We start from the raw sequence: 27,982 nt of genomic DNA on the forward strand, positions 1-27,982 counted from the left end.
CCCTTTCACGCGATCATTCACCTGCGCATGCTGCTCGCCATCGCACAACCCTGCACGATCGCCCGCTTACGCATGCTGCTCCTCATCGCACAACCCTGAACGATCGCCCTCCTGCAGATGCTGATCACCATCGCACCCTTTCACGCGATCATTCACCTGCGCATGCTGCTCGCCATCGCACAACCCTGCACGATCGCCCGCTTACGCATGCTGCTCCTCATCGCACAACCCTGAACGATCGCCCTCCTGCGGATGCTGATCACCATCGCACCCTTTCACGCGATCATTCACCTGCGCATGCTGCTCGCCATCGCACAACCCTGCACGATCGCCCGCTTACGCATGCTGCTCTTCATCGCACAACCCTGAACGATCGCCCTCTTGCGGATGCTGATCACCATCGCACCCTATCACGCGATCATTCACCTACACATGCTGCTCGCCATCGCTTACCATCACGCGGTCATTATCGCCAGTGATCTTCTTCACCTACGCGGCAGCACGATCCCTCGCCATCGCGCCATCGCTTGCGTTCGTCGCCTCGGACACGTGTTCATTTACCTGCCCACCCTCACGCCCACTCGCCTGCGCGCCCGCGCGACCGCTCGCCTGCGCGCCCGCGCGATCACCCGCGCGACCATTCGCCTTTGCGCGACCGTTCGCCCTCGCGCGACCATAGTTCGCGGCGAATTCCACAGCCGGTGGTAGCAGCAGGGACGCGTGCTCCTAGACGGCACTCGGGATCACCTCCATCCAAGCACAGGTTGGTAGTGCAGGACGAAGACAGGTCAGTACAGCATTCTTCCCCACCTTCTTTTCAGGCAGGTACCGTCGTGTCCACTCCAAAGGATCGCCCGATCCCTTTCACCTTAGCGAGGATTTCGGACTCTGTGTCCTTGGAGCAGCAGACTTGGTTTGGTCCGCTGGCACGGGCGTTAGTGAGGGTTATGAAACCAGCACTCGCCGGCCAGGGTAACAAACCAGCGGCTGTCTCTCCTACGCTGAAGAGAAAGAGAGGAGTGGACTTCATGGTGACTTCCCCCAGGGCGAAGTTGGTTCCCAAGAGGTCGGTCTCGAGGGTCCCCTCTCCTGCACGAGTACTCTCTCCTTCTCCCGTGGACGAGGCCTTTCCGTCCTCAGGTGAGTCCAGTGGGGCGGTAGTCTTCCCCTCGGCACCAGGGGGGGAGACTTCGCTTCAGGCAGGAGAATCGTCTCGTGAGGAAGGGGCCCCTCGAACCTCGTTGTTGGGATCCTGTATCCCTCCCAGGAGGGAACCCAAGGATTCCAAGACCATCCCTAAATCCTCTGCAAGGATTCGTCAGGAACCCACGACTACCCAGGGGAATGTCCACGTATCACCCCAGGAAGAGATTCCTGGGGCAGGAGACTTAGCTGCCAGCCCGCAGGGAGGAGAACAGCAAGAGTCCGAACATGCCTTCTGGCAGGTCCTAAGCCTGATAAGGCAACTTAACAGTCTTACGGATCCAGTCATCCCCCCCCCGTGAAGGCAAAGACACGATTCTGGATGAAGTGTTTGACGTTCGGAAGGCCCCTAAGACCAGTGCAGCTCTGCCCTGGTCTCGGGGGCTGAAGAGTGCCAGAGCTAGGGCCAATGCTCAGCTCGCACTTCTTGCCTCCTCCAGTCGTTCCACTGCCGGGAACAAACTCATCCCTCCTCCTCGCCTTCAGCAGAGGAGGTATTTCGAGATCCTGGGTGAGCACAACCTCGCTCTTCCTCTCCATCACTCTGTGGAGGAGCTGGCGAAGGGAGTTCCCTTGGAGAAACTCTCTGCCCGGCAGGTGTCGTTCTCGGCGGCAGAGATCCTTAACCACGAGAAGGTCGCTAAGTGTGCCATGCAGGCCACTTCATGGCTGGACTTCTGGTTAGGATCTCTGGGCATCCTATTGCGATCGGAGGACTTGTCCAAGGAGACCAATAGGAAGGCCCTAGAGACCTTCTTGCTCTCGGGCACCCGCTCCATCGAGTTTTTGGCGCACCAGGTTACCACCCTGTGGGCCAACTCGGTGTTGAAGCGTCGCGATGCTGTGTCCGAGAGATTCCATCCGAAGGTCCCCGCCGTAGATGTGTGTAGGCTCCGACATGCCTCCCTCCTGGGGGAGAGCCTGTTTGAGCCTCAAGACTTGGAGCGAACGGCTGAGAGGTGGAGGAAATCCAGCACGGACTCCCTCCTCCACAGGGCCCTTACAACTCGGCCCTATAAGCCTCCAGCCCCGCCACAACAGCAGCAACAGCCTCGTAAGGCTCCCAAACAGGCACCGGCAGCTAAGAAAGTGGTGTCTAAGCCCCAGCCCTTTCCAGCCAAGGTCAAGAGGGGCGGTAAGTCCTCCAGGGGAGGCAAGACTTCTAGGGGTGGCGGCCGCGGCCGCAAGCCCTAGGGGTGGCAGTCCCCCTGCGTGTCCACCTGTGGGGGGATGCCTTCAGCGTTGCGTCCGCAGGTGGCAACATCACGGGGCCGATGCTTGGATGGTCTCAGTGATCGGCCAAGGTTATCGCGTCCCGTTCACGTCATCTCAACCTCCCCTGACAGCGAATCCAGTGTCGTTGAGCTCCTATGCCATGGGATCGGCAAAGGGGCTGGCCCTTCAGGCCGAAGTCGAGACCATGTTCGAGAAGGGTGCTCTCCAGGAGGTCGTGGACGGCTCTCCAGGCTTCTTCAGTCGACTCTTTCTTGTAAAGAAGGCTACTGGAGGCTGGAGACCCGTCATCGATCTCTCGGCTCTGAACAGGTTTGTCAAACAAACCCGGTTCAGCATGGAGACAGCAGACACGGTCAGACTTGCGGTGAGACCACAAGACTTCATGTGTACACTGGATCTAAAGGATGCGTACTTCCAGATCCCAATCCATCCGTCTTCCAGGAAGTACCTGAGATTCTGCCTAGACAACAAGATCTACCAGTTCAAGGTGCTGTGTTTCGGTCTCTCCACAGCTTCTCAGGTGTTCACCAGAGTGTTCACCCTGATTTCGACTTGGGCGCACAGGAACGGCATTCATCTCCTTCGTTACCTAGACGATTGGCTGATCCTAGCAGACTCGGAGTCGACCCTTCTTCGACACCAAGACAGGCTTCTAGATCTTTGCCAGGATCTGGGGATCGTGGTAAACCTCGAGAAGTCCTCTCTGCAGCCGTCCCAACGACTGGTTTATCTAGGCATGCTAATAGACACCAATCTCCACAAAGCCTTTCCATCAGACGACCGGATAGCAAGGCTGAGGAGGGTGGCGGAACCTTTCCTCAGGCGAAAAGAACTCCCCGCCCAATCGTGGTTGCGTCTCTTAGGCCACCTATCCTCCCTGGCCCGTCTGGTTCCAAACAGCCGCCTCAGGATGAGATCCCTTCAATGGCGGCTCAAGTCCCGGTGGAATCAAGGATCCGATTCCCCGGACATTCTGATCCCAATGGGGTCTCTGGAACAGACGGACTTGCGGTGGTGGCTGGCCGACGAGAACCTGCGAAAGGGAGTGAGTCTTCTCGTCCTCCCCCCGGAATTGACTCTGTTTTCGGACGCGTCAAAAGAAGGGTGGGGGGCGCACGTTCTGAACCAGAGGGCCTCAGGCCTTTGGTCAGAATCAGAAAAGTGCCTACACATCAACCTGCTAGAATTGAAGGCCGTCTTTCTGGCCCTTCAACAGTTCCAACGGTTCCTGGCGGGTCACTCCGTGGTGGTGATGAGCGACAACACCACGGTAGTGGCTTATATCAACAAGCAGGGAGGCACTTTTTCGCAACAGCTATCCCATCTTGCAATAGAGACTCTGAGGTGGACCGAAACCCACTCGATAACACTATCAGCTCGCTTCATTCCTGGCAAGAGGAATGTGCTCGCCGACAGTCTGAGCAGGGCTTCGCAGATAGTGAATACCGAGTGGTCTTTGGATCCTCAGATAGCCAACAAAGTCCTGACTTTGTGGGGTTCCCGACGGTGGACTTGTTCGCGACAGCCTTGAACTTCAAGCTGCCCCTGTACTGCTCACCAGTCCCGGACCCCAAGGCACTCTGGCAAGATGCTTTCCAGCAACGGTGGGACAACATCGACGTGTACGCCTTCCCACCATTCTGTCTGATGAGAAGGGTGCTCAACAGGACCAGACTATCGGTCAACTGTTCCATGACTCTAGTAGCTCCGCTATGGCATCACGCGGAATGGTTTCCGGACCTTCTGCAACTCCTGACGGAACTCCCAAGGGAGCTTCCTCCACGACACGAGCTTCTCAGACAACCCCACTCCGGTGTCCCTCACAGGGCCGTAGCCTCGCTTCGGCTTCACGCCTGGAGACTATCCAGCGTCTCCTCGCGGAGAGAGGCTTTTCGCAACAGGTTGCGGAGAGAATGTCTCGGCACCTGCGAAGGTCCTCTGAGGGAGTCTACCAAGCGAAGTGGAGAGTCTTTTGTGGTTGGTGTCGTGGAAGGGGTATCTCTCCACTCGATGCCACTATTCCAGCAATAGCGGACTTCCTTGTGTATCTGCGAGAAGAAATGCGCCTTTCTGTCTCGGCAGTGAAAGGCTATCGCTCAGCCTTAAGCTTGGCCTTCAGATTGAAGGGCGTGGATATTTCTTCATTGCTAGAACTCTCTTTACTTATACGTAGCTATGAGCTTACCTGCCCCCAGTCGGAAGTGAGACCCCCTCCTTGGAACGTGGTTCGAGTCCTCAGGTCTCTCAAGAGACCTCCCTTCGAGCCATTACGCCAGGCCTCCGATCGCCACCTGTCTTGGAAGACGGCTTTCCTACTCGCCTTGGCCTCGGCCAAGCGAGTTAGTGAACTTCATGGTCTCTCGTACGACATCGCCCATTCAAGGGGATGGGGGGAGGTAACGTTCAGGTTCGTCCCTGAGTTTGTGGCCAAGACTCAGAATCCTGGAGTGCCGGATCCTCGGTTCGACTCTTTCAGGATCGCGAGTCTCCGTTCTGTAACAAACGACCCAGACCAGCTGCTACTATGCCCAGTGAGGTGTCTGAGGTACTACTTGAAGAGAACGGCTGCAGTCCGTCCTCATGTGCGAGCTTTGTTTGTGAGCACAGGCAGGACAAAGAGGAGGGTCACCAGGAACACCATCTCTGCTTGGATTCGAAGGGTTATCCACCATGCCCTGAATCCTGACCCTCCTCCGTCACGTCGCCCTCGGGCCCACGATGTCAGGGGTATTGCTACATCCCTGGCCTTCAAGAGAAACTTCTCTGTGACGCAGGTACTTCAAGCTGGGGTCTGGAAGCGTCAAACGACCTTCACAGCCCACTACCTGCAAGACGTGACCCACAGGAGCCTCGATACGTTCTCTATCGGCCCTGTGGTGGCTGCACAACAGCTGGTCTAACCTCAGGCTCCTTTTTGGACAAGTAGCAGTAGGTTGAGGGCGTTGTTACCCGGTCTTAGTCTGTGTGAATGAAAGAGTATGTCTGACCCTTACTTCTTTCTTCATTCTCCCCTCTCTTGGGGAAGCAGCATCCTGGTCCTCGCATAGTTGACCTCGACCTCTGCAGGTAACCCATGCTTCTTTGTGCTCCAAGTATTAAGCTTAATACTGTTGCGTCTCCCATACCCTGACGAGGTGGTATGGGGAACGTTCTATCCTAGAATTCCTATCTGAAGGTCTCAAGGTCAACTTCATAGGACGAGTCACACTCTCCTCCGCACACTACTTATGTAGGCCACTCGTTCCTAGCGATGCTAGGAACCTGTGAGGTACAGGGGCTCCCTCTCTCTAGTGCTGCTCACTGAGGGATCGAGCCCCCGGGCAAGCCGAAGTCAGTAAGGCTGGGGACTTTCCACCCTTCCTAAGGGGTAAGTCATCCTTTGTAAATAGCGTGGTTTGTATTTTGGTTACGGAACAAATGACAAATTCGAAGATAATTTGTATTTTTCCTAACCATACAAACCTTAGCTATTTACACATATGTGCCCGCCATCCCTGACCCCCAAGTCAAGTCCTACCTCTAAGTGAAGTGAAGCGAAGCAAGTCACCGGTGTGTGGAGCTGGGGAGGGGTAGCAAGCTACCCTTCTCCACCCCCCGCTAACTAGCGCGGGGGTAATTAACCCTCGTTAAAAACTATTGGCTCGTCATTTCAGCTGCGCTAAAAGTAATACCCTTTGTAAATAGCTAAGGTTTGTATGGTTAGGAAAAATACAAATTATCTTCGAATTTGTCATTTTTATATGCTTTCTTTCCTCTCTTTACATAAGAAGGAATTACGACGATATTGTCTTTTCATCACCCTAAAAAATGGCAAAGAAAATTATGAAATATTATACATATGGTACCATTAAATTGTGTCTTTCATTCTCCTTTCTTCCTTCCATTTCTTTTTATTATTGTTTTTATTTAATTTACGTTCCTTTTCTTTGCCTCTACCACTCGTTATGTAAACCATTTGCTCACCTTGGAGGAGTAAGCTATCATACCAGACACTGTCCTCACGCTAGATTGCCCCTTCCCAGCCTTCCCCTTTCCTACACTATACACAACCCCTTTTTTCTTGATATGATTGTTAAATATTTTTATTAAAATATTCCTGAAAATAATTATGTTTACTAAAAGATAAGGATTAGGGCCAATTATAGACTCAAAAAAGTGTGGGAGATTTAATCCAAATGTGGGAGAATCGAGTGGCATTGCAGAATGTGGGAAGTATTTTCAAAATTAGGGAGACTCACAGGATACAGGAGTGTTGGTAGGTCTGTTTATTCTTACGCAGATAAAAACCTCTGTATCATTTATTTAGGATTACTATTAATCATGTTTTCTATGACTGGCTAATCAAAATTTGATTGATTGCATCATGTTTCGTGCTCGGTAAATGCAGCGCATGGCCAAGGAGCAAGTGGGAGGTTGCTCACTTCATCTCCTCACAACCTTGCTGGTAAGGAAATGAAGAGGTTATTCTCTCACTCCCTCTCTACGATCGATCCTTTCACATTCATCTCATTTACCCTTTTAATGTTTAGCTCTCTTGACTTCTGTTTTTTCTTAATTCACGATCATTTGAGTGACTTCATTAACTGTGAGTTACGAATGAGTGCTTATGTCCTGTAAATCTCGGTAGTTAGGTTTTTTGCTTAGGATCGGATAGCGACTATTATGGCATCCTTTGGAGCTGGGCAGACATAGACGCACACCATGTGTGTCCCTCTTACCTAGACAAGAGAATCTCCATGTAAATTCTATAGGGAGTGAACTCCCTCCCAATGGGAGAGATATTTTTTTTTCTCGTCGCACGAAACTTGAACAAAATTTCTACGCTGTGGAGTCTCCCCCAATGGGAGTTAAAGAATCCTCATTCTTTGTGGGAAGAACTTCTCTTCAGTTTTTCATGTTTTTCAGAACAGTGAAAGCATCTCTGCCTTCCTAGAGGGACCTTAGAGTTGAGCCTGTCTTTTCCCCATGTACCGAGGCAACCTTATTAGAAGATCCTAATTACCAGTCTCTATTTTATATTAATGAGAAAGGCGTGCTTTGAATGCCTAGGGGTTTTCATCAGAAAACTCCTCTAAAGAGCACCCAAAATGAATCAAGAGGTTTGTCATCTCTGCCATTAGAGTGGTTGGACCACTTTAGCTGCCTCCTCCCCCTTCAAGCGTTAATAATACCTTCATGCTCAAAGCATGCCTCTTTTTCCAAGCCTAATTACATTGCAAGTGAATTGCAACTATTCTTACCCTACCAAGAATTTCTACAAAAGAATACAAGTTAGGCTGAAAGTTCAAATTAACAAAAAATTCAAACGCACCATGGTATCTAAACAGGATGACATCACTGTGCAAGCCGCCTTATCTCAGCGTGCGATGATGTCATCACAGGCACCAGCCTTTGCTGTAAGTGAAGAATTTTCTTCACGTCTAAGACAAGCTTACAACTCAAATTCCTCTTGTACAAAACAGGCTTACAACTCATCCCAGGATATTCCCCACAAGGACAGATCATATGATAGCTTTATGTGTGGGAACTTTTCTCCGCAATACATCAAGGTTGAGACATCCTCCCTAAAAATCTGGGTGGTGGCCTAAATTATGACCCCATGTACAGGATTGATGAGCATGGAATGGTTGTCTACTCGCCATTTCCATTCACGTATCTTGAAAAGTGAAGATAAGAAACAACCCTTTTTTCCATACGCCTTCAATCTTGCAATGAACAACAGTCTGACTGAGGAGTCAATATGACTAAGAGGCGTAGACAAGGCCCGTAGCATAGACAAAGCAGAGACTTTTCAGTTGATAAGTCGTTTGCTTGTAATGTACTGAATCTGGAAAAAAGTACATCATTTGGCTGTACAGGTTGAACGGAAAGGAAGTTTCCTCAGGTCTACCTCTGTCTCTCTATCTCGCCTTAATGTGCTTATGGCTGGAGAAAGGAAGGACATTCAAGACAAATGATGCACTCATTATAACTGCTGGACCACCACTGTGAGCGCTAGTGCCAACCCAACAAAAGTCAACCCTCTCAGAACCTCTGTTAGTTTCAGAGACGCCTCAAGCTACAAGGATTAGGAACCTAATCCTTCACTAGATGACACAGACATTCCCTACGCCATTGGCGTGCTATGTGGCAGAAATTTGGTAACTCTCTTGCCTCGTAAACCAAATTTTGAGAGAGACTTCAATTCTCCCACCTCACACTCAGCTGCTAGAGGCAAATGTTCTTTAACATAACTTTATCATAATTAATGACTCACCCAAGAAATTCTATGCACATGCAAGTACTAACTCTGCTGATGCACCCCCTTTGAGGTCCCCATGCCATGCTTAGAAGCCTCGCATTTTACTAAGATTATAAGCCTTATCCGTCATTTGGATAGATTTGACGAGCTTCCTTGTATACAAACTTTTGATACAGGTAGTCGATGACTTACGACAGAGATGGGGACCAAGACGTATGTCGAACTCAAACAGTGAAGTTTCCATAGATTTGTTATGATGCGTCATGACTCGGCAATCATCTCGATCATGTATCATCAATATTTTCTTACTGTTTATCATTATTTCATTTTCTTGTTTCATAGGATATCATATGCTCTATTAATGCCTTTTTGGTTTTTATTTTTCAATTTTGGAAACATTTTACTAATCAAGAATTACTTAATATTTTGTATACCTTTGGTTATGATCAGCTGATCTGAAGGTCCTGCTACCGTATCGAAAGATGGCATACATACGAATGGCGTGTCTCTCTCTCTCTCTCTCTCTCTCTCTCTCTCTCTCTCTCTCTCTCTCTCTCTCTCTCTCTCTCTCTTTTTTAATTCAATTAAATCTTCATATTTCTTTGGATATTATTAGAAATTCCTTGTATCATTACTTGATATTTCAATTACAGAAATATTAGTAACACATCGATAGGAAATCACTTGATTTGCCACTCGCCTTCTGCCATAAATATGACGTTATCAGACTTTTTTTTTTCTTAGATACGGTAAACGGTAAGATGTACTATTCTCATAACTACTGATACAGACCCCTAAAACACTCGATATCGTTACTCGGTGTTTTGAGGATGGGAATACTGTAATAAGATTACTTGGTAACACACCGAAAGGAAATAATTTGGTTTGCCAGGCCTCTTCCGCCAGAATGTCACAAGACACGTGACGTAACCTCTACAAAGAATGACTTGCTAAATATGTAAATCCCTTTTTTTTTTTCTTGCAAGAAATGAAAGAAAATACTAACTTACCAAGAAAACATATTTAATTTTCATAATATAAAAAGAAATATATTATTTTCAAGAAAATATTTGTCCTATTATTGTACTTTACTGTATTTAGATAAATATCGCTCTATTATCAGAGATTAAATAAAACAAGCACAGTCAAATATACGCTAAGTAGTACTCATAACAAACCGATACAGACCCACAAAATACTTTGTATTGTTACTTGATATTTAGATAATGGGAATACTAATATTAATCGTTAACCTATTGGAAGGAAATTGCTGTATTGCCCCATTGCTTTCCGCCGGTAATATGATGTCACCAGACATATGACATGAACTTGACAGATATCAAAACTTTTCGTTATGTACTTTTTATTGAAAATGGATACTGTATACAGTATTATCAAAAAAAAGAAAATTAAAATTTACCAAGATAAATCAGTTTATCTTTTATACAAGAAAATAGATTATTTCCAGGGAAATATTTGCCCCATTAGCGTATTATTTCGGATATAATTGTGATGTTATCACCCTGAAAAAAATTATCGTAAGGCCGAACAATCAGAAGTCGCATATGTCGTAAGTCGACGACTACCTGTAGACGGTACGCTATTGACTACTGTCTCACAGTCTCAAAGCCCCAGACACAAATTTGATGCGGTGCTTTCAAACCAGACCAGAGGTAGGTCATACTTTCTGAATACACAAGTCTCAGCATCAGTGGCTTTCACTATTTATAGTGCGTACCCTGAGTCAAATTTCCTAGAATTCCTTATACTGTACAGTACTTCAGACAATTCCTCTGTGGGAGAACTGTGTCCTTAAAATATGTGATGCAATCTTGGCTAGATGTTCGGAACAACTGCCCCCTGTAGAGGCGTTGAGTAAGAAAGATTTGGATTTAGGGAATTCACCCATCTGTTCTTCAGAACAGAGTCGGCGATAGCTAAGAATGCTAGACAGTAACAAACCACTTCAGGAAGAAGGATGACGGCTGTTAGGTATGCTGCTCACCGTCCACTGAGTGACTTGTATAAGATACAGAGTCATCCAATTGTTCAAACTACTCAGACCAAGGGATCAAGTTTCTCTCCTCCTAAAGACAAAAGTCAAAGATACAATAGCTCTTATTAGTGTAGGAGTGCCCTTGGACTTGCCACAAGTAGGGAATGGATGTTGTAGTCCAGAAGGAAGTAGTAAAATTGGTTGAGGTCCACTCTCTGAACGTTGAAGATAACGTGTTCAGGATTTGGGTCTCCTCCATTTCTCTTTTTCCCTACCATGGTTGGTCTAGATACTCCTCCAATATATATGTGTCAAGGTGGGCATCACTGGCCATTTTTAGCCCGGTATTAAATATTCTCTTCCTCAAGAGTATTCTAATACCAGCTGTGGGGAGGGGAAGATTCTGGTGCAAGTTCTCCAGTTAACCCAGCCTTACTATAGGAAGGGGATTTCCTTGGATCTTCCTCTCTCCCCTTCTTTTCAATTTTTGTAATTGGTGCATTAACAGTAGTTTTTCACTGTTTCTTACCAAAAATGTGGTACCAACCACAAATCCTTAAAGAAAATCTTGAAGATTCTGCCTCTAAGAAGAAAGCTATGGTTTCTAACCTATACTCCCGCCAGGACTCAAAACATAGTGACAGGAAGATTTGGCTATGAAATATGGGCCCTCTCTTCTGAACTTAGGAAGGGAGCCAGCCACAACCATAAACCGGCACTTTTTTGTTACAGAAAGAATGATCATCCCCGAAAACTAAATTTAGATAACAGAACCCTTTCCCCAGGATAACCTTACTGATCCTGAGAAGTAGGTCTCCTTTAGTATTCGTGGTGCAAATGATGTTTAGCACCAGAAGACAATGAGTACACAGAGCCTCTCCCCTGTCAAAAGAAACTTGGCTTCCCATGACCATGGGGGAACTTGACAACCTGAAAATATATCCACTGGAAAGTCAAAAATTGCCCTCCTGTGTTTTCCCATCTATCGGTTAAACAGGACGTCGGTACTTCCTTCTCAGTCTAGTAAAGTTACAAGCCTCACTAGAAAAGGTAAGAATCACTTAAGGATAAGGACCTGTCAGGAAGCTTGACAAGGAGGTTTACGAAAAGACCTAATCCAGATATTCCCCAGAGGAGTCGAGATATCACTAAGTAGACACAGTCATGACTTCTTAGAGATTACTAACCAGGTATGACCAGGAGAGCTATACCCTCCATACCTCCTAACAAAGTTTGGCTTAAAATGTTTTTCCTGCCATTAGTAAAATCTTGCCAGATTGCTTGTTAGCACTGTTTTCAGCCAGTACTACGGTAACAGCCAGCGTCCTCTTCTCTCACCTCCGGAATATTAGACCATGAGATAAAAAAGAATTCAGATGGAAATCTCAACTTATTACAAATGAAGATCTCTCTTAGACAAATCACAGTGAGCTTGCTTAACACATCACATAGAATCTTAACTAACATCTTCCCTGGGAATAGTTAATCAATAAATGAGGACTGCCTAGGTCAAAGCAAACCCATACTAAGCTGATTCTAGTATGGAGAGCATTCCAAGACCTTGTCACCTTGGCTAAGAACTGCTTAACAGTTTTGAAAACAATTCTTATAGGTTTCTTGAAGGTTCAGATCCAGTTATCTTGAAGCAGGCTCTGGTCTGAGGTACTAGAATTCCCTGCCCGAAAGGACTATCAATACCCTTGTTACTAAGGCTTCTGTTGGACAGAACGGTCTCATAGGAATAATCCCCTTCCCCTTCATTATTGAGTAGGGAAAGAGGGTTTTGCATTATCTCTTAAGATTATCCTCATAATCAGTCAGAAGGGCCTTAGTCAAGGATCTAACTACCCTTTACTCTGACTCTTTCATCTTCCAGCAAAGTAAACAAGGCTACTTGCATGGTCTCCTTCCCATGGAAACCCAACACAGAAATGCTGTGTTTTCTGGGATGATCATATTTGCCTTTTAGAATGAGAGCCAGATCTGGTGAATTTTTTCTTTAACTTTTCTTGAGCTTACCTCTCAATAGTTCGGGGATGGACAGAGCGCTCCAACACCAACCTTTTCACGAGCTTGCCTTGCAAGTCGTCTAGGGACGAACAGAGTGCTCCGACATCCCTGCCCAGGGATACTAAGGATGTTCATCTGTGGCTGCCCTCAGATCAGAAGCAAAGTTCTTCTTCCTAAGCATGAACACCCTGTTGACTAAGGCCTGACATGAAATTACTATCTCCAGGAGAAGTCACCGGGGAACCCCCCTCTCTCGTAATACCATGACATTAGGAAGCTACCACCTTGTCTCGTCTCTAGTTCCATGAACAATCCAGATGCAGGCTAGAAAAGATTCCAGGTCAACTTTTTCATCATATTCTCTCTCAAAAAGGTTTCTGATCATATGTACAACTAATTATTCTGTTCCTTAGAGCAGTGCAAGTTTCTGATAGAACTAATAGCTGGGACATATTACTCCCACCTTCATGTTCAAGAGTTCTGGCTACTCCGGAAGTAGGTAGTCAGTGACACTTCCTTTCTCCAAGTATAAAGAATATCAGAACCCATGCATTCTCAGGGGAAGCATTGCTATGGACCCCCATCAGGTACATGATCTAGATTGGATTGCCGCAGCCTTGGAGTTCCGTAAAACCACTCGTTTATGCTAGTCTCCAAAACTGAGTTGTTCGTGGGCTTTTAAACACTCAGATAGAATGTATTCTGGGGCACCGTATTTTTGATAGAGAGAAACTTTCATAAGAGGAAGTGTTGCTAGGGACCCCACCCCCTCAAGCATGGAATAATGTGGGTTTGCCACAACGTCAGTGTTCCGTGAAACCACGCATTAATACAAGTCCTCAAACTGGTGGATAGAAGGGAACCTCACCGTTGGAGATCTACCTGGAAGATGGTACATTTAAGTCTTTAGTCATTCTTTCAATGGGTGTCGTGGTGACAGCACTATCATGACCTAACTGACAGTCCTCACAGGACATGTGCCAGTTTCAGCCACAGGTCTCATTACTCTGACATTCTTGTCTAGAAAGATAGATGCATCAGATAATGATCTTCATAGGACTTGAAGCCTGCCCTAGGTTTTTTCACCCCAATGCAAATATGTGAATCTCAATTTCATTAGTATTTATAGATATACTAAAATATTGCCCTGTTGTTTATTATGTGACACTTGATGTTCATACCACTTCACCCTTGGCGAAGACTACTTTTTGGGAACTGAACAAGCAGCCTTGCCTTGTTATGAGCCGGCTACTCTCACTTGCTATTATTATTAGTAACTGTCTCGGAAAGTTTCTTTCTCTCAAGAATTAGAAATTTTGGCCTTGCCTCTTTACAAGCCAGCTACACTATTATCTATGATTCATGTTGATCTCTTGCTATCACTTATAGCGAAAGAGGAAGGGTTTACCTCTGCACTTCACGGAGACTTCCTCCCTCCTAAGGAAGACTCCCCATATAAATGACTCTGCAGTTTGTATCCATGTAGGAGTACAGTACAGATTTTATATAATTTTTGTTTTTCTGAGCTATACAAACCCGAGTCATTTACCAAAATTCCTGCCTCAGCCGCCCTACAAGTCTTTGACCAGGTGAGTGTTGTGGAAAGATGCTGTGAGCAACCTCCTGCCTAATCCTTGTGCATGCGCTGCGTTTATACAGCACAAAACATGACAATCGACCAAATTTTGATTGGCTGGTCATAGAAAACATGATTAGTAGTAGCCTCTTATAAATGACTCAGGTTTATATAGCTAAGAAAAATATAAATTATACTAGCAAGTGCAACTCATGACGGATATTATTTATGAGATCGGCACTGTCCCTCGTTGATGTCACTCATTATCACACAGTTTACTGTAATGTTGCGACATTTAACAGCATATGTAAGAAGGCTACATGATAGCTGTGTCTTTTCATTGTAGATATTATCATGAAAATTGGCATGAACAGAGAAACTATGTTTCACATCAATCCCTGAAATTTTCATTTGGAAACGTGAATTATTCTAGGAACAACTCTCAGTCTCCACTACCAAAAAAAACCATTCAACCCATACCGAAATAAATGTTTTCTGTGGCTTTTCTATGGCAGATGTCAACATGAAAATTGGTACGGACAAAGTATAAATATCCATCCCATAAATCCCTGAAAGTATCATTTAGATATGTGAAGTATTCTACAAGTAATTTACGGTGCCGCCGAAAATCGGCCTCCTGCTAATATTGAAAAATACCTACTGTGACTTTTCTATGGCAAGTATCAATATAAAAATTGGTATGAATGTAGTTCACATAACATCCATCAAACCATGTGAAAATCATTTAGATATCTGTAAAACTAGGAGTAGTTTGCTCCTCCTCACTGATTTTTTAGCTAAAAGTGGTCACTTAACAAAAGTGACAGACAAGCCTTGACTATAGTATGCATGAGCATGAAAATTGACAGAAACAAAGCTATATATATATATATATATATATATATATATATATATATATATATATATATATATATATATATATATATATATTTGTTCCGACACAAATACTCACCGAGAACTACTTTTCTGTGGAGTCACTTGGTGACCTCTCAATCTCGACCAAGGTTTTCCCGCCGTTACCCCCCTACCCCGCTCTATATAGGTTTTACCCCCGCCGCCAGAGGATGCGCCCTGAGGGCAGGATTAGGGCAGGTCACTGCCTCTCTGGGTCAGCATCGCCATTAAGTTCTTGGTCGTGAGATGTGAAACATCTCACTCTCTCGCTCTCTCGATCCTTTGGCGCGTTTGTGATTCCACGTGTTTCCAGTGTGGGGACTTGTGTTTTTCTTGCGTAGTGCGTTATTCGCAAGTGTTTCAGTGCGTTCCCCCTGCGTATATCCCAGTGTACTTATAACTCGCTAGTGTTGGCCCTTCGTGTGCGAACGATGGAGCATGTGCATCGTTGCCCTGGTCCTAGAGCCGGAAAGTCGTGTGGGGCTTTCCTCTCGAAACCAGAAGTAGACCCTCATTCCCTTTGTTCCACATGCAGGGGGAAAGTTTGCTCCACCGCGGACACGTGTCTGGAGTGCGTAAGCTGGGATGATATACAGTGGGTACGGTACAGTACCAAGAAGAAGAAGTCTTCTAAGCGTTCCCCCAGAAAAGTTAGTGGCGTTTCTTCTTTACCGTCGGTCAGTGATCGGTCCGACGAAGCCTCGGCTTCTCCGTCTCCTTCGCAGAGGAGAGGGCAGCAAGCCCCCAGTGTTATGATTAGCCATAGCGTTCTTCCCGGTGAACCCAGTGTGAAGGAAGAACCAAGGGCAGGCCCCTCTAGAGATAACGGAGGGTCCGGTAGTGCTTCGGGTGAATCAGGCCTCGTGGCAGGGGACCACGCGTCCTCAGAAGACCCCGTATGGGGCAGTGTCGTTATTTCAGAGTCTCCACCGCCCTCGTGGGCCGGTGCGTCAGGCTCTCCCCCGCCAGAGGACAGCCACGCTAGAGTTCGCCGCCCGAGGAGCGATGCTTTCGGGTGGAAGCTGCCGAAAACACCGGGGAGGTCACCGCTAAGAATGGACGTGACCCTGGACCCCTGGCCCCCTGGCATGGATAGAGTAGACTCAGTGCCGACGATCTCCACAGCGGTCCCCGAAGACTTCCTACAACATCCAGTCTCGGACGTCCGACGGCGAAGAGCTTCCCCCACGCATCACGCGGGCAGCCGTTACGCGAGGAACGTGGCGCCCTCGGACTCGTCAGAGGTAGATTCATCCTCCGGGGGAGAAGTCAGGGAGAAACGGCGCGGGAAGAGAGAGCGGTCCGAAAGCGATCGTTCCCGCTCCAGGTCAAGGTCGCGACACAGCAGGAAGCGCCCCCGCTCTCACTCCCGTAAGTATAGGAGAGATGCCTCTCCCGGCGGCGAATGGGTCTACGTCCCTTCAGGAGAGTCCAAGAGGCTCCACTCTCCAGACTCTCGGTCCAGTGAACGAGCCTCTAGGCTGCCGTTCCCTACGCACAGCCTAGAACCGCTCGACCTGCCACGCAGGAAAGACCTCGCTCAAAAGCATAAGTCCTCGAGGCCTCCGGTTCACCCCGCCCAGCGGGGGGAAACGCGCTTCTTTGAAGGCAGCCTGACCGAACCAGCCCAGCTGGTGCGGTCATCGAGCAAGAAGGATCGGTTCCCGTTGTCGGGTCAGCCCACCGGGACCGTGTCCTCGGCTTCCAGAGCCTTGGGGCAACCGAGGGCCCTCCCTGAGCCGGTGGCACCCGCCTTACGGCGAGATCCACCCTCTTACAGAGCTCCCTACGGTTACGGGTCGACCTCCCTGGACCCAAGAGGAGGACGCCCGGTCTACCGTCCAAGCAACCCGGCACCCCCACGCCAGGCCGAGGCGAGGCTCCCCCGTCGGAGGACTCCGCGTACAGAAGGGTGGTGGGTCTCATCAGGAGGCTCCATGGGATCGCAGAACCCTTGACTCCTAAGGTGAATTCCTGGAGGTCAAGCCTCCTGAGATTCACGCACCACGACGCCCTTCCGAAGTCCTCCCTGGCCCTTCCTCTTGCCCCAGACCTAGTACTGGGACAAGAGTACATAGATAACTTGATGGCCAGCAATGCGGAGGCCCCCAAGTCCCAGAGTGCCTCAAAACTACTCCAGGGCCTCAAGACGCAAGGGAAGGTGTATATTCCTGAAGGGCGGCGCCCAGGCCCCTGTAAAGTGGACCCGGCCTTAGACATCCTGGGACAAGGCGGCTCGGACGAAAGGGCCTCTTCAGCCCCTGTTTCCTTCTCGCCTACGGAAGCCGCCATGATGGAGGAGATGTCAAGGGACCTGGTGAACGTCTCCTCATGGCTGGACTGGTGGGCCTCCACGTTGGTGAACGTGCAAGCCTCCATCGACCCCGAAGATCCAGAGCAGCAGAGTCTCCTGACGGACCTTCTCACCTCCGGGGGAAAACTCTAAAGTTTCTGGCGTACCAAGCGCTCGCTTTGACGGCCAACTGGGTACTTAGGAAACGTGACACAGTTCTCTCTAAGTTGTCAAAGAGGATCCCGGACAGGGAAGCCCGAGCTGTGCGTAGCCTACTCTTAGGGGGTGAGTCTCTGTTCCCTTTAAAGGAACTGGAAGTTCTAATGGAGAAGGTGTCCAAGAGGAGAGAGACCAACGTCCCCAGACAAGCGTCTTCCAGAAGGCCGCCATACAGGAGATCAGTCTCGGATAGCGCCGTGACTCCTCAGGCCGCCCCCAGCTCTTCGAGGAGGGACGCCCCTGCCTCCTCCTGGACAACAACTCCGCAGCCCTCCCGCAGGGGAGCACCAGCTTCTGCCAGCTCCTTCAGGTCGGGTTACTCCGCCTCGAAGAGAGGCAGATCAGGCCGCCCCTCTAGGAGAAGGTAGAGGGAGAGGCCCCCTACTCCCGCCCAAGCCTCGGGTTGGGGGATGCCTCGGACCTCATTGGCAAGCATGGAAAACACAAGGGGCGGATCCTTGGACGGTGTCCGTCCTGAAAGAAGGCTACAGGCTTCCCTTCATAGCGGACCCACCCCCTCTTATTCCAGCCAGGCAGACAGAATGGTTGGCTCCCAGGGACCCGATGAAAAGGGCCACCCTTCAAGGGGAGGTTTCCTCCATGTTAGAGAAGGGAGCCATGGATGAAGTCCTTCTCCCAGGCCCGGGCTTCTACAGCCGCCTGTTCCTGGTAGAGAAAGCAACGGGGGGGTGGAGACCCGTGATAGACCTATCAGCCCTCAACAAGTTCGTCAAGAAGACGGACTTCAAGATGGACACCCCGAAATCCGTCCTGATGTCCTTGAGGGAGAAAGATTACATGATGACGGTCGACCTCAAGGACGCATACTTCCAGATCCCTGTCCACCCGTCGAGTCGGAAGTTCCTCCGGGTAAAATGGGGTTCCCAGATCCTGCAGTTCAAGACCCTTTGCTTCGGCCTGTCGACGGCCCCTCAAGTGTTCACGAGGGTCTTCGCGACGGTCTCAGTGTGGGCTCACGAACGAGGTATCCGTCTCATCAGATACCTAGAGGACTGGTTGCTCCTTTCCAACTCAAAGGCCCTCTTGGGAGAGCAAGGGAGGAACCTCCTCCAGTTCTGCAGGAATCTGGGAATCATTATCAATCTGGAAAAATCGAACTTAACGCCATCCAACAGAATGGGATACTTGGGTATGACGTTGGACACCGTGCAGGGGAAGGTCTTCCCCTCTGAAGACAGGATACGGAACCTCAATCACATCATTCAGCCGTTCCTGTCAGAACATTCCAGGAGGGCGAAAGACTGGCAGAGACTGATAGGTCACCTGGTCTCATTAGAGAAACTGGTTCCCCAAGGGAAGATGCGGCTCAGACCCGTGCAATGGAACCTCAAGGGCCTCTGGTCCCAGACAGGCGCTCAGAAGGCGTTGATTCCTGTCCTTCCAGACACGAGAACAGCCCTAGAATGGTGGCACTGCCAGTCGAACTCCCTCAAGGGGATGCCCCTCGGGTCCTGTCCCCCCGAGTACCTCCTGTTCACAGACGCCTCCAGCCTAGGGTGGGGAGCCCACCTTCGGGAGGAGACAGCAAGCGGTACCTGGTTGGAGAACGAAAGACATCTCCACATCAACGTCCTAGAGCTAAAAGCAGTCCAGAAGGCATGTCTGCACTTTGCAAGTCGGTTGAGGGGAAACACCGTGGCCTTAATGTGCGACAACGCCACGGTGGTAGCCTACATAAAGAAGCAAGGGGGCATGAGATCGAAGGAACTGTGCGACCTCACCATAAGCATCCTGCATTGGGCGGACGAGCAGCAGGTGGTACTGCTAGCAAGGTTCATCCCCGGGAAGAGAAACGTGCTAGCCGACGGCCTCAGCAGAATGGGTCAGATAGTGGGGACAGAGTGGTCCCTACACCCTGAAGTAGCCAGACTCATCATTCAACGCTGGGGCTCCCTGGTGATGGACCTCTTTGCAACAAAGCTCAACGCCAAGCTACCGGTCTATTGCTCCCCGGTACCAGACCAAAGAGCAGCCCTAGAAGACGCCTTCCAGCACAAGTGGGACAACTTGGACGTGTACGCTTTCCCCCCCTTCACGCTGTTAAGGCAGGTACTCAACAGAGTAAGAGCCTCCCAAAACCTAAGGATGACTTTGGTAGCGCCCTGGTGGCCGGAGAGGGAGTGGTTCATGGATCTAAAAGACCTGGCAAGCCAACCGCCTTGGCCTCTGCCCTCCAGGTCAGATCTGCTGCGTCAACCTCACTTCCTCAAGTTCCACGACAACCCTCTCTCTCTTCGCCTTCACGCCTGGAGACTATCGAGCGGCTCTTGAAGAAGGAGGGGTACTCCTCCTCCACAGCTAAGAGGATGTCCCTATACCTAAGAAAATCCTCTACCGTGGTATACCAGGCGAAGTGGGCCGCCTTTACGAAGTGGTGCTCGGAGAAACACATAAGACCTCTTAAAGCTTCGGTCCCAGACATAGCTGAGTTTCTCGTGTACCTTAGGGATGAAGTAGGGATGTCAATCCCAGCCATTAAAGGAGTACGGGCAGCCTTAGGCCAAGTCTTCCTCCTGAAAGGCATCGACCTGGGGACCTCGAGACACATAGCGATGCTGATTAGGAGTTTCGAGCAGTCCTGCCCTCCTCAAGCTAGGAGAGTGCCCAGATGGGACCTGGCCAAGGTCCTGAAAATGCTAAGTCGTCCTCCCTTTGAACCCCTCAAAGATATCGGGGACAAAGACCTCAACCTCAAAACCGTCTTCTTGCTAGCCTTGGCTTCGGCTAAGAGAGTGGGTGAGATCCATGGTCTGTCTTACGACGTTGCGCACTCCAAAGGGTGGAAGGAAGTGTCCTTCAGGTTCGTACCCTCCTTTGTGGCGAAGACTCAGAACCCAGCAGTCTGGGACCCGAAGTTTGAAGGTTTCTCAATTCCGGCCATTCGCAAGACAGGCAATACGGAAGACTTGAAGTTATGCCCAGTAAGGACGCTCAGGAAGTACCTGGAAAGGACGGCTCATCTCCGACCAGGTGCCAAGAACCTCTTCGTCTCCACAGGTGTTAATAAGAAGCAAGTCTCCAAGAACACCATTTCCTTCTGGCTGAGACAAGTCATCGCTAGAACTTAGAAGAGGATAAGATGGCAGTGCCAGGCACTCCCCGCCCCCATGACATCAGGGGCCTGAGCACCTCCTTGGCCTTTGAGAGAAACATGGCGGTGGGACAGATCCTACAAGCTGGCACTTGGTCGCACCAGTCGACCTTTACTGCCCACTATCTCAAGGATTATTCAAGGAAATCCTTGGATGGATTCTCCATTGGGACAGTCATCGCCGCCCTCCAATCTGTGTAGCGGTAGGCTAGAAGATGTCCCCAACGGGGAATAAATTCTTCGCTACTTCATCAGGAGAAAATCAACAGAAGAAATTTTAAGAGGTGAGTCTTAGATAATAGCGTAAGGTTCCGCAGTTACCCTCTCTCCGCTCTCCGATAGGCCCCGCATTCCTTAGCCCTCTAGGCACTAGGTGCCGAACCAAGTGGCAGAATGGCACTCCCGCCTCCTAAAGTATAAGTCTCCACAGAAAAGTAGTTCTCGGTGAGTATTTGTGTCGGAACAAATCAAAAATTTTAAACAATTTTTATTTTTCCTAACATACTCACCGAGAACTACTTTTCGGGTAATGGCCCTCCCTGCCGTCCCCGAGTGCCATCCTTCCATTGCCAAGTTGGGCTAAACGACGAACTTAATGGCGATGCTGACCCAGAGAGGCAGTGACCTGCCCTAATCCTGCCCTCAGGGCGCATCCTCTGGCGGCGGGGGTAAAACCTATATAGAGCGGGGTAGGGGGGTAACGGCGGGAAAACCTTGGTCGAGATTGAGAGGTCACCTAGTGACTCCACAGAAAAGTAGTTCTCGGTGAGTATGTTAGGAAAAATAAAAATTGTTTAAAATTTTTGATATATATATATATATATACATACATACATACATACATACATACATACATACATACATACATACATACACCAAGGCACTTCCCCCAATTTTTGGGGGTAGCTGACATCAAACAAATGAAACAAAAAAGGGGACATCTCCTCTCTACGTTCCTCCCAGCCTGACTAGGGACTCAACCGAGTGGCACAGCCCACCCTCCCACATTATCCACCACAGATGAAGCTTCATAATGCTGGATGCCCTACTGCTACTACCTCTGTGGTCATCCAAGGCACCAGAGGAAGCAGCAGGGCCTACTGGAACTTCGTCACAATCGCTCGCCATTCATTCCTATTTCTAGCACGCTCTCTTGCCTCTCTCACATCTATCCTCCTATCACCCAGAGCGTTCTTCACTCCATTCATCCTCCCAATCCTTGGCCTTCCTCTTGTACTTCTCCCATCAACTCTTGCATTCATCACCTTCTTTAGCAGACAGCCATTTTCCATTCTCTCAACATGGCCAAACCACCTCAACACATTCATATCCACTCTAGCCGCTAACTCATTTCTTACACCCGTTCTCACCCTCACTACTTCGTTCCTAACCCTATCTACTCGAGATACACCAGCCATACTCCTTAGACACTTCATCTCAAACACATTCAATTTCTGTCTCTCCATCACTTTCATTCCCCACAAATCCGACCCATACATCACAGTTGGTACAATCACTTTCTCATACAGAATTCTCTTTACATTCATGCCTAACCCTCTATTTTTTACTACTCCCTTAACTGGCCCCAACACTTTGCATCCTTCATTCACTCTCTGACATACATCTGCTTCCACTCCACCATTTGCAGCAACAACAGACCCCAAGTACTTAAATTGATCCACCTCCACAAGTAACTCTCCATTCAACATGACATTCAACCTCGCACCACCTTCCCTTCTCGTACATCTCATAACCTTATTCTTACCCATATTAACTCTCAACTTCCTTCTCTCACATACCCTTCCAAATTGTGTCACTAATCGGCCAAGCTTCTCTTCCGCGTCTGGAACCATTACAGTATCATTCACAAACAACAACTGATTTACCTCGCATTCATGGTCATTCTCATCTACCAGTTTCAATCCTCGTCCAAGCACTCGAGCATTCACCTCTCTCACCACTCCATCAACATACAAGTTAAACAACCACAGTGACATCACACATCTCTGTCTCAGTCCCACTCTCACCGGAAACCAATCTCTTACTTCTTTTCCTATCCTAACATATGCTTTACTACCTTTGTAGAAACTTTTCACTGCTTGCAAAAGCCTTCCACCAACTCCATATAACCTCATCACATTCCACATTGCTTCCCTATCAACTCTATCATACGCTTTCTCCAGATCCATATACGCAACATGCACATCCTTACCTTTTGCTAAATATTTCTCACGTATCTGCCTAACTGTAAAAATATGATTCATACAACCCCTACTTCTTCTAAAACCACCCTGTACTTCTAAGATTGCATTCTCTGTTTTATCCTTAATCCTATTAATCAGTACTCTACCATACACTTTTCCAACTACACTCAACAAACTAGTACCCCTTGAATTACAACACTCATGCTCATCTCACTTACCCTTGTATAGTGGTAAAATACACGCACAAACCCAATCTACTGGTACCATTGACAACACAAAACACACATTAAACAATCTCACCAACCATTCAAGTACAGTCACACCCCCTTCCTTCAACATCTCAGCTCTCACACCATCCATACCAGATGCTTTTCCTACTCTCATTTCACTCTCCTCACTTCCTCTCTTGTAATCTCTCTCTCATTCTCATCTCCCATCACCGGCACCTCAACACCTGCAACAGCAATTACATCTGCCTCCCTATTATCCTCAACATTCAGTAAACTTTCAAAATATTCCACCCACCTTTTCCTTGTCTCCTCTCCTTTTAACAACCTTCCATTTCCATCTTTCACTGTCTCTTCAATTCTTGAACCGGCCTTCCTTACTCTCTTCCCTTCTTTCCAAAACTTCTTCTTATTCTCTTCACATGAATGACCCAATCCCTGACCCCACCTCAGGTCAGCTGCCCTCTATGGCTCACTTACCTTGCGCTTTACTTCCACATTATTTTTCTCTCTATATCTTTCATACTTCTCTACACTATTACTCTGCAGCCATTCTTCAAAAGCCCTCTTTTTCTCTTCCACTTTTACCTTCACTCCTTTCCACCATTCACTGGCCTTCCTCATGCTGCCTCCAACAAACTTCTTGCCACACACATCACTTGCAATCCCAACAAAATTTTATTTTACTAACTTCCACTCCTCCTTTAAATTACCAGTTTCTCTTACTTTCACTTCGTCATATGCCATTTTCAACTTTTCTTGATATTTACTTTTTACCCCCGGTTTTATTATCTCTTCAACCCTCACTAGCTCCCTTTTACATCTACCTACTCTATTCACCCACTCTTTTGCTACAACTAGTTTTCCTTCCACCAAAAAATTATCAGACATACCATTAGCCATACCTCAAACACGTGCACGTCTTTCAATCTTCCAAACATTCTTTTAGTTATCAACACATAATCCATTAACGCCCTTTCTACCACTCTTCCATTTGCCACTCTTACCCATGCATACTTGTTTTTATCTTTCCTTTTGCAAAAGCTAGAACTTATCACCATCCCTTGCTCAACACACATATCTACCAGTCTCTCACCACTCATTTTCACCTGGTATGCCATACTTCCCAATGACACCTTCTACCTCTCCAGCGTCCACTCTAGCATTTAAGTCACCCATGACATCTCCAAATCCCATCTACCCAGTCCTTCTACACACCTAGTTAATTCTTTCCAGAACTCATTCAGCTCTTCCTTACTTTTCTCACAACCTGGCCCATACACACTGACAAAAGCCCAACATTTCCTACCCAACCTAACCCTTACCCACATTAACCTAGATGATATTTCCTTCCATTCCACTAGATTAATCCTGTGAAACATCAAAGAAGTGGAGCTGAGGGGAGAGTGACTGCTCTCAGCACTCTAGTTTTGGGGTGTTTGAATGTGCATGGATGTAGTAAGATAGAGAGTAAAAGATGTGATATTGGAAGTATGTTTAAGAATAGAAGGATGGATATATTGGCTTTGTGTGAGACAAGATAAAAGGGAAAGGTGAGGTGATGTTTGGTAAAATGTCTGGTAGAGTGTCTGGGATTGAAAGGGGAAGAGCAAGAGAAGGTGTGGCTTTATTGCGGAGTGAATGGATATATATATATATATATATATATATATATATATATATATATATATATATATATATATATCTATATATAAAATTTATCTATATATATATATATATATATATATATATATATATATGTGTGTGTGTGTATATATATATATATATATATATATATATATATATATATATATATATATATATATGTATATGTAATTTATATATATATATATATATATGTGTGTGTGTGTGTGTGTGTATGTATGTATGTATGTATGAACGGATGGATGGATGGATGCATATATATATACAGTGTATATATATATATATATATATATATATATATATATATATATATATACAGTGTATATATATATATATATATATATATATATATATATATATATATATATATATATATATATATATATATATATATATATATATATATATATAATCCTTCAAAATTTCATTTGAATATATCTATTGGTATAGGAATTATTGACCCTACCGCCAAAATTATCAGCTGCTCCCCCCCACCCCGCCCCGAAATCCATGGCGATCGTAAAATAGCTTCTGTGACCTCTCTATGGCAAGTATCAATACAAAAATGTCATATGTAGTTCACATAACACCCATCAAACTGTGAAAATCATTTTTATATTGGTAAAAGTCTAGGAGTAATTTTGCTCCTCACTGATTCAGCCAGGGCATGCCTATAGCAGGTATGAACATGAAGATTTGCAGAATCAAAGCTTTTATATACTGTATATGTATATATATATATATATATATATATATATATATATATATATATAAAACGGATCTTTTTTTGCCATGCCATCCTGATGGAAGGGTTCCAATAGGTAGCCTTCTAAGGGATATTTGGTATTGTGATACTCCCAGAGAATTAAACCGAAGGTCTCCAGGATTCTAACTCCTGGTGCGAGTATCCAATTAAGGATATTGCGTAATATTGGGACGTATTTTTTAGATACAATACATAGCAATCTTTACCCCGAATAGATTTTGCTCTTTGATGTAAGGGGGAAGAGAGGCGAAAGAAAGGGGTGCCGATCTAGGTACCCAGTGGACCCCCTATCCGTACTATTACCGGCCGCCATTCCTTTACTTGTCTTTAAGCAGGAATAGCCGCAGTTAGAGTAGTTTCGGGTGGGGTCAGCAAAAGGGTGGGTCCATCAAGACGACATGGCACTCTCACCCAAAATTAGATTTTTTTCTTTGCTCAAAATCCATTTTTTGGGCTCGGCCATGTCGTCCTGATGGAAGCATACCAGAGAATTAACTCGAAAGTACTATATCTGTGGGTTTGTGTATGTGCCTTCTACCTTGAATGGATTTCCTTATCTGATCTGCTAGACCTGTATGTGAAATTCCAGTTAACTGTCATTTCCACTAAACCTGGAACTGGTTAAGTGCTTCCTGCCCCCTGCAGGGAAAGTGTCGACATCGACAATAAGGATTCAAGGCTTGAATTTCCGTAGGAACAGAAGGTAAAACTTTAGAGATTACCTTTCACATACCTTGGAAATCTGTATCCTGATTTCAAGTTGGGCCCTTCTAGGGTTTAATTAAAACTAGCATGTTTTATTTATCTGCAACTGAGATAGCAGCAATAAGACGCAAATACGTTTAGTATTTTTATCTTGCAACTAGATTATCAAATGTAGTTTACAATAAGGTATAAATCTGATCCAGCATTGAAAACACATCAAGTTTCATATTTTCTCAGGTAGAAAAAGTTTGTGATTTCATTATCGGAATAATGCCACTCAATGGAGATGTGAAACCAAATCTGACTGACTTGTACAGATTTTGGGAATGCATAAACACTGTGACGCAAACGTTCACTCGGCAGTGGTGTTATTAGTCAGATATGCACCTATATGGAACAGTGTGTTTATCATCGATGTGATTTGCACTCGAGGGTAAGGGTACCCATGCAGCCGATGCACTGGAAAGTCTCAAAGCAGTCCACTGTTCATCGCAGCGCTAGACGACGGGTTTTATAACACTACCCGCCGCCGCCACAAAATGTTTATTTCATGTACTTGCTTCGCATAGTGCTTGTAAAAGACCCTGGATGATCTCCACCCAGTGTATGAGCGGAGTCTTCCAAAGTCCGTATGTTGAAAGAAGTTCAACGAAGAAGCAACTTTTCTTGGATCGTGACCTGCGGGTGTACTGTCAGGATCCGCTCTGCGAATAAAGTAGGTGAGCTTTGCTCTCAGTTGTCTTAGGGATAGGTTTGATCCTGAGGTTTCGCCTCAGAAGAGTTGTCCTCCCTTGAAGTCTGAAGTTCTTCGAAGATAGACCTTAAGGCACTCACTGGGCACAGAGAGGTATTTTCATTCAGTGGGCAGATTCTCCAAGGACCCCACCTCTTGGTGGGTAGCTCATTCTTGGCAAGAAAGGCAGGATCAGGAAAGAGGTTCAGTTCTCCTGTGTCTAGTAACTGAATATGGCCTTCGTTTCTAGATAAGGCCACCATTTCACTAACTCTAGTCCCTGAGGCTATGGTAAACAGAAAAATGACTTTCTGTGTTAGATCCTTTAGAGTACAATTCTCATTGTTTAGGTTTGAAGCATAGTGCAAGACTTTGTCCAAAGACCACATGATGGGCTTTGGTGGGGTTGCTGGCTTGAGTCTAGCTCATACTTTTGGGATCTTATTAAAAGATTTTACTAGAGAGGTCCACTCCAAAGCGTACAAAAGTGGTCTAGCCAGGGCCGACTTACACGAAGTAATCGTAGTAGAAGCCAGGCCTTGTTCGTGTAGGAATATGAAGAAGCTAGACAGAAATCTATCTATATTTCTGTCGGTTCCCTTAATTTCACGAAGGACACCCATTTCTTCCATGACAATTCATATTGTCTCTTAGTCGAACTTGACTTAAATTCTTCGATGAAGTCAACTTTATCCATGAGATTCTAAACCTTTTGTTCGCTGCTAGGGCGAGGAAATCGTGAGATGTAGGTTGTTGGTTCTTGAGGATGAAGAGTAGACAGTCGACTTCTGGACCAGTTGGGATAATGCTGGGTCCGGCAGAGGGAACAGCTTCAGTTTCAGTTCTAGAACTAGAGGGAACCAATTGCTTTTGGTCCACTT

At 46.9% G+C, this 27,982-nt stretch overlaps 1 protein-coding gene across 1 annotated transcript in view; it reads left to right on the forward strand.

Annotated features, from left to right (window-relative positions):
- LOC137641528 (uncharacterized) overlaps positions 1-27,982 on the forward strand; it is a 154,573-nt gene that overhangs the window by 117,958 nt on the left and 8,633 nt on the right. The gene's annotated exons all lie outside the window — the stretch shown is intronic.

Source organism: Palaemon carinicauda, chromosome 5 (genome assembly GCF_036898095.1).
Source record: "Palaemon carinicauda isolate YSFRI2023 chromosome 5, ASM3689809v2, whole genome shotgun sequence".
NCBI lineage: Eukaryota > Metazoa > Arthropoda > Malacostraca > Decapoda > Palaemonidae > Palaemon > Palaemon carinicauda.